The sequence below is a fragment of the Adiantum capillus-veneris genome, chromosome 22 (genome assembly GCF_014529385.1).
Source record: "Adiantum capillus-veneris isolate H3 chromosome 22, ASM1452938v2, whole genome shotgun sequence".
NCBI lineage: Eukaryota > Viridiplantae > Streptophyta > Polypodiopsida > Polypodiales > Pteridaceae > Adiantum > Adiantum capillus-veneris.
In genome coordinates this window covers 46,648,047-46,656,277 of record NC_140952.1, presented here as the reverse complement: position 1 = coordinate 46,656,277, position 8,231 = coordinate 46,648,047, and the positions used below count along the sequence as shown (strand labels likewise).

At 46.1% G+C, this 8,231-nt stretch overlaps 1 long non-coding RNA gene across 1 annotated transcript in view; it reads right to left on the bottom strand.

Annotated features, from left to right (window-relative positions):
• Positions 1 to 2,512: 2,512 nt before the first annotated feature.
• LOC147429275 (uncharacterized) overlaps positions 2,513 to 8,231 on the bottom strand; it is a 72,163-nt gene continuing 66,444 nt past the window's right edge. The window contains exon 3 of the long non-coding RNA XR_015185816.1: positions 2,513 to 2,802. This is a non-coding gene — a long non-coding RNA (uncharacterized LOC147429275). The remainder of the gene's footprint in view (positions 2,803 to 8,231) is intronic.

Below are 8,231 nucleotides of genomic sequence, written 5' to 3'. Positions count from 1 at the left end.
TGTGTGTGTGTGTGTGTGATGGACACACACACTCCCTTGCTATTGTGTACAGAATGCTCCCATGTGTTTAATCTTCCCACACTCCAGCACTACAACAATTTGATTTTCCAAAGCTTTGCAAGCTTCAAAGCTCCCGTTGCCAATATGCAGATCGGCTACGTGCTTTAATTTTCAGATCTAAAATAAAAACACCTTTTGAGTCTTGTGCTTTCTAAGCTTGTACCAAGCTTCCTTAGCTCAAAGTTGGCTGTTGACTTTCTCCAAAGCTTTCCAAGCTTCTTTGCTACAGATGTCACCGAGGAGGAGAGGGGGACGGGGTCAAGAAGCCACCGAAATCCGATTTTGTCTACAAGATCGTAGAAGCCCTGCTAATCGTGCGATAACCCCTTCGTTTTTTAAGAGGTTAAGCAATTCTAGACAAATACGTAGGAGCATATTTCTCTCAAGCTTTACCCCATGAGCATGATCGCTTTTCACCCCAATATTTTCTCCTCCTTTGTAGCCCAAGATGCTTTCTCTGCGAGTGAGACCAGACGTCAAACTTCTCCTTCTTACCCCTACACCCGGTGCAGCTTGGCCTTAAGATGTTTTTTGCCTTGGTTATTCAAACATCTCTACATGCAAAACATAGGCAGCACTTGTGATGAGGACACAATGCCTCAAGACTAAAGGGCACGGGGTCTTTAATGAAGACCCCATGATGGGATCCACGACGAAGTAGTCCTAGCACAAAAGCAAAGATGCGCGCTGCCGTCGACGAATGTGGAAAAAGTAAACACGGACAAGTTTTATAAACACAGACATCAAAAGAGTAAACTCAAGCAAGCATAAGTACAAGTACTCACATGCATTTGAATAAAATGCACGCACGCGCTTGATTAAGGCACTAGGTTGCCATAGCACCTGTCCGGGTTCGAATCCGGTGGCGACATGCCATGTGAAATTTTTGGATGCCGATAGATCTCCTGGAGATCCCTGTGCTGAGTTCTCCACCATTGATCCCATAATGGGGTCTTCATTAAAGACCCCGTGCCACTTAGTGTCGAGGGGCACCATGTCAAGGTACGCCTATCCAAAGCAATTCACAAAACATATCCTCTTTAGAGTTGACAACTACTTGCATCAAATTGAAATGGATCTATGGATCGCACCGATCTAGAAGCTATTATCTGTTCTAGAAGTAACTGTTGAGTCCTCTCATAAAATGCTCCTGCACAAAAATGCAGGTGCAACAAACGCAATGGAGGGGAACGGTTTTTGAGTGATCGATCAACCAAACATATCTAGCACTATGCTCAAATTTCAAGTTTCTAGTTGAAAATCAAAATTTATGTAGAATTTTCCTTCTCAAATATGTTTGTCACCTTCTCAATGAAGGGGTGCTAAATATTCAAACTTGTCTCCGTAAAACCATTTTCCCGAGCTCTGAGTTTGACTCATGTGAGCCCAGGACACTAAGTAACATCGGGCATTGAATGAGCGGTGGTGAGGAGATCGATGGCAAGACAGGTGGGCAAAATCTTGAGGCGGAGTAAACCCGAGTATCACAAAAATGAGGCTGTAGGGAAGATCCCCCACACCCCACAACCCGGGTTTCGAACCCATAACCTCACAATCCACTCGACTGTCATGTGGGCTAACCACCACACTCATGCATACATCATGTATACCCACCCGTGTTTATAATGTTGTGGTGAGCAAACATGCGTTGCTCGGATTTTTAAAGTATAGTTCATGACATTTAGTTTTAACATGACATCTACGTCAACGATTGCCCTGATTTTCATACGTGGACTTCAAAGAGTGTATTACTTCATCAATCAAGCACATATGAGATTCCAGTTTTCCATGCTCACTAACTTCCAAAAACATCAGAGCCAAATTTCTACAAAATCATAACACTTATAAAGGAAGCTTCAAGCTTTTAATCATTCAAAGGATTTCAAGTAAGACTTTATTCATTCCTTTGATAATAAGCACACCCAAGAATAAGAATTTAGAAATTTAGCATGAATACATTGAACCAGAACCACAAACATATTGAAAACAAAAGGATCCCAAAATTACTAGAGGTTTAATCCTTATATGTTACCACACAATCAGCCAAATCCGGGGGAAATTTCTAGCGCCAAAACACAATGCAACACTAATTGCGACATAAACTTCAAGAACAAGAGGTTGAAATATTATCAAGCCCACAATCTATGGACACCCTCATAGGCATATCACTCCTTTCATAAAGAAGGAAAGGAGTTTTATATTCTCACAAGACTGGGAATACAAATTTGAAAAGCTATAAAACATCATGAGACAGATTTTATGCGAATACTTGGCACATTTTATTATGAAGCAACTTTTCTGAATGCGAGAAATTACACATCAGAGACATTGTGCATCCAAGCAATTCATGCAACTAGTTGCGCATTTGTAGGCGGCAATCAACTTTTTGTAAGAGTGACCAAATAACCTTGTGCATCCTCACCTAAGCAAGCCTATGGAAGTCCTTATAGAGTGAATAAAAGCCAAAAAATTAAAAAGACAATCGTTCTAGTGGCCTTGAAAAATCTCAAAGCGAAACAGAGAGAAGTATTACATAACGTGGCTGTCCACATTGTGAGGGGTAACAAGTAGCAAAGACTTCAGGACATACTTGAACCAAAGCTAGCATAGTTATGGGGAGCTGCGGAACGGGAACGGGAACGGGAATGTAGGCAGGAGCAGGAACAGCGAAACACAAGACGCCCAACCCACACGATGCCAACAAGAGAAGGCATTTCATAGCATCAGTAGGTCTGAGAAGAACTGCAAAAACAAACCACCTTGTCAGGATTGACAATGCACGACTTCCTCCATGACTCTACAAATCAGACAATTAATCTTCAAGGTTTTCATCCTTGTAATCAAACTTCCTCAAAAACATAGCTTGTTTGTGAAGACGAAAAATGAATCTTCTTCATTGCTCTAACTGAGAATGTTCTTACACTTGCAAAATTCTTCACATTTTCGCTTCCCTGGGTATTGGAGCAGTGTTTTTTAATTAAGTACTGGTATTTGTCCTAGCCAGTTCTTACACCCTTAAAAGGTACTAACATAAGAATACAAGTTAATCTTTCTCTCTTGCCTTTACAAGAGAGCTATTCCAAAGAATTGCATACTGGTCAGCGACCATTTGAGTTTTTTTAATAGAGGAGAAGAAAGTTAGAAGGCGAAGGAGCTGGTGTAGTTGGGGCCACTATGGGTGGTGTAATGTATGGAGCGTGACCCACCACATTCCTCCCAAGCCGTAATACATTGGTGTTGTAGAAAAGCTTCGTTCACTTGGGAGGCGATTGAGGCATCATGTAGCAAGTGTAATGCATCCCATCTCTCAAACCACTTATTTAAGTCTTGTATCCAACCCATGCTCAAGGTCTTGCTTTAATGCCTCTTTTGAACTTTTTTTGCTTCGTTCCCATGCCGTTTTGACACATCTTTATCATGTACTCCACATGTATGAGTAGGGTGCGTGTGTGTTGTGTTGGTTTTGTATGCTCTACTTCTTCATACTCAATCAACCGACTTTGGGGTGAGTGGGGTGAGTGAGTGCATATGGGTGTGTGTTTGGGTGGGTGCGTAGGTGTAAGTTGGGTGTGTGTGTGTCGAGTTGGTTTTGTATGCTCTATTTTCTTCATACTCGATCAACCGACTTTGGGGTGAGTGAGTGCATATGGGTGTGTGTTTGGGTGGGTGCATAGGTGTGAACGAGGTTTGTTTTTAGAGTATGTTTCTTTCATTTGATTTCCTCGGTTTCTTATTGGCGGTTATCTTCCCCTATGTTCTTACCTTCTCTCTTTCCTTGTGTTCTTTGCATTGGGTTTATTTGGGGTTACGTTTGCTAGCTTGCCGCTTTGCTCTCCATTTGCTCTACCAGTTTCTACGTCAAGTTTCCAAAGTTGTTGTTCCCCCACTGTGTTCCTGAAGTTCCCTCCCTAGCTCTTTCTTTCAAAAGCCACCTTCAACAAGTAGATTGGTTTCTACCTTGGCTAATAGCCAAGGTAGTTTTCGTTCGACGTACGGAACGTCTAGTGCCGTTCGGTCGGACCCGTTCCGTTCAATATTTTTAGTACGTTCCATTCGGTGGAAAAATGTAGAGCCGTTTTATGACCGTTGGTGGCAGTTTTTGAACGTTGACAGTGAACATTAGTGGGCGTTTAGGGAGCCGTTTTGGAGCATGTTTGCAACCATGTGGCATGTACCAATGCCCATTGCCATGCTTGCCCTCTCACATGCATAATGCCCCATGCTCTCCCTCTCCCATGCTCTTCCTCTTCCTATAATCTATTTAAGCAACTCCTCCACCTTGTTCTCAACACAACTTACAAGCTACAAGCTCTAGCCTCTCAATGCTCTCATCATCCATGTGCTCACATTGAAGCTCTCAAGTGACAAGGCTCAAGCTCTCCATCTTCTCTCCCTTGGGTCTCTCCCCCTCAAGCTCCCATTGAAGCTCTCAAGTCTCAAGTGACAAGCTCTCCATATATATAAACGCTCTTGCTTTCTAGCGCTCATTCTTTCAAATTCTCCTATTCTCAAAGCTATCTATTCTCTCAAAGTATACTATACTCTCAAAGCGATGATGAACTTGTGTTCAGTGAGTGCTATGAGCACACTGCACACCTCTACTGGAAGGAACGAACTCTAGTGGCAATCACGGACAATGCCTACTGGGAGGAACGAACCTCAGAGGCAAACAGGTAGGATACCCGGGAGGCACGAACCCCGGGAGCAATCAGGTACGTCAGCTCTTACCCTGCGAAGCACATCGAGCAGAGGGATTGGACCCTCTGCGCCTGAGGTAGATAGACCACCCCGCGGGGTGGGGGATTTTACCTTGCGAAGCACCTCAAGCAGGGGGAACGAATCACTACATGAGATGGGGGAATTTACCTTGCGAAGCACCTCAAGCAGGGGGAACGAATCACTGCATGAGGTGGGGGAATTTACCTTGCGAAGCACCTCAAGCAGGGGGAACGAATCACTGCATGGGGTGGGGGAATTTACCTTAACCTTCGTTGAGGCTGCTTCAAGTGGGGCGATTGGACCCCCCACGCTTGGGGTGGATAGACCACCCAGTGAGGCCCGAGCCAGTGACATCAGACGAATGGAAAGAGTGTGCATGTCTGACATTGGAAACGTTGAAACATGGAGTAGCCTTTGGTGAATTCGGTTTAGCATGTGTTTGGGGAGCGGACAATCATAGCGTCCGCAGCTTTTGGAAGCAGTTCGAGGTTGCAGTGGGAGCTAGTGTGATCAAAGTTAGCAAAGTACGAGCATGAACTGTAGGAATATACGCTTTGATCTCTATACCCACTCTCTTAGTGCAACTGAAGCGCTCGTAGGTAAGCTAGTTGCAGAACAACGCTTAAGCAGATGGCGATGCAGGCTGTCGAGACCTTACCGAGACCAGGCCCGTAGACCAAGTTCCACCTCCGCCGCCGGGCAGCAGTCCATCAACCACGTTAAGGTAACCACCTTCAACGTTAACGGACTCAAAAACAAAAGGAGCGAACTTGGATCGTTGATGGGAACCGATAAATGGAGCATTGTCGAGGTGCAAGAAACCCGAATGTTCCAAGGATATTGGCTTCTTAGACTCCCCGGACACGTGGTCTTTAATGCCCTAGGCACCGCAAAACCAAGAGAACGTGGAATGGCGTCTCTAGTCGCAATTGAGCTCAAGCCCTTTGAGCTTAACTTCTCTTCCCCAAATCAGATATTCATACAATTTTTTCCCAAAGGTTCAGGGGCTTGGATTCATGGCAATGTGTACATTCTGCAGCGCCAGTTGGGCGAAGCCAGGACAGTCGCTTTGAAGACCCTCGCCCAAACGTTGGGGGCCATCTCAAACAAAAACTTACCGGTAATTGTTGGAGGTGACTTCAACATGAAGACGGGGGCTCTGAAGAAGTGGCTACTGAGATGCGAAAGAGGATTCGAGAGCTTAAAGGTTCGAGGCTCGAACCTCACGTACCATTCCAGGTGGGGGAAGGGAAAGTCGGACATCGATCACTTCATCGTGAACGAATCCTCCGCGAGACAACTTCTCAACAATACAGTACAAAGGGGGATAGACTTGTCAGACCATTGGCCACTAGTGTGCCACCTACACTCTGTGGATTCGGGAGTAGCAGCCATAGCTACTTTGCAGTCCATACCCAGATTGGATGCATGTAAGATGGATGTGAATTGCAGGTTGTTCCTCGATGACAATCGATGGAATACTCTGCTGCACCTCGAGCATGAGGACGGACGTGCGACCCAACATTGTTATGACAAGTTTGTTTCCGTTGCTACATCAATTGCCAAAGAGGCAGGAGCTCTTTCCACGAAGCCCCCACCGAGGCCAAGGTCAGGTTGTCGACTCGAAGCTCGGGCTCAGAGACTCATTAATGCACGTCGGAAAGCCTGGAATAAGGTGAGGAACAGGACTGCGAACACTAGGGCTGGCCGGCAAGCGGTTAGGGAGTACAAGGCAATAGCACTTCGTGCGAAGGCCACTGTCCGTGACAGTAACCAAAGATCCTTCGAGCGCTTCGTGGAAAAAGGGAATGAGCTCCTGAGGGAGGGTCAAATGAAGAAATTCTTTACCCACCTCAAGAAAATAGTTTGGAAGGGGCAAGGAACTATTGCCAATCAACCTTTGAACGCAAATGGGGAGCTAGTAATGGAACCAGAGAGGCAATTACAAGTATGGGAGGGTCACTACTCCAAGTATTCGCCGATACGGACGGTACTAGCAAGGATCCTCTTGCTTGGTATGACAAACACGTGCGCATCTGGCTGGTATGCCTGAAGTATGTGACCCGTTGAACTGGTACGAAGTACGGGAGGCCTGTCGACGATTGAAGAGACACAAGGAAGCGGGTGGCGATGGGTTACCACCCGAATTCTTTAAGCTGCTTGTGAAAGATAAGGGGCTTAGGTCAGATCCGCGTAAGCCACGATCGGAGATGGGCAAGGCTTACTTGCACATGATTGAGGGCATTTACGATACCGGAGACATCCCGGCCGACGCTAGCGACGCAATGATTGTGTCAATCCCCAAGAAGGGCGATTTGACCAACACTGATAACTATCGCGGTATCGCCTTAATCTCCGTTGCCATAAAAGTCCTCACTACGGTCGTGATTAGGCGGATCACTAAGATACTTGAAAAGAGGAATTTCTTCAATCCCGGCCAAGCAGGCTTCCGTACTAATGAGGAATGCATAGGGCAGGTCGCATGTATGGAAGAGATCGTGAAACTCCATCACAAGGATGGGAAACCAACTTATGCGGCCTACATTGATTTCAAGAAGGCATACGACACAGTACCGCACGAGGCGTTGTTCCTAAAGCTCACTGCGGCTGGCCTGCAAGGTCGAGCACTTAGATTCTTCCAAGCGCTCTACAAGTCCACCTCTGTTAAAGTCCGAGAGCACTTAGATTCTTCCAAGCGCTCTACAAGTCCACCTCTGTTAAAGTCCGACATATGGAACAATTGTCGGATTCGATTCCGGTGCAGCGGGGAGTCCACCAAGGATGCCCGGGATCGCCCTGTCCATTCAATATATACATTAACGATTTTAGACGCAGATGGGGAAACATGGGGCCTGGAAGTACCTAACCTCCTCAAGAGAATAAAAGGACTCCTTTTCGCTGACGACCTGGTTCTACTTGCTGACTCTCCTGAAAGCCTACAAACGAGCCTTGACAAGGTAAGTGAATGGGCAAAGACATGGGGCATGACCTTTGGAATTGACAAATGCATGGTCACGGTGTTCCACGGAGACCTGCAAGATCACTCTATGAGGATCTTTATTTTGGGTGGTGAGATGGTTGTGGTGGGTGAAACGTACAAGTACCTTGGCATCGACGTAGACTCGACCTTTTCCATTGAACGCATCGTCAAAGAGCGAGCAGACAAGGGAAGGAAAAGTCTCTTCGCATGTCAACACCTACTGGCGAACAGAGCCATCCCTATTTGGTCTCGACTGACTGTTTTTAAGACGTGCGTGTATCCAGTGATTTGTTATGGCGCGGAAATTATGGGGGCCCACGACCGACATGTCCTTCACTCTCTGCAGCGCCTCGTCGCCACCGGGATGCGAATGTTACTCGGAAAGGGAGCAAGGTCAACCTCTATAGGGACGGCAACTCTCCATCATGAGTTTAACATACCACCCGTACCTGCCTTCTATGGGGGACAACGA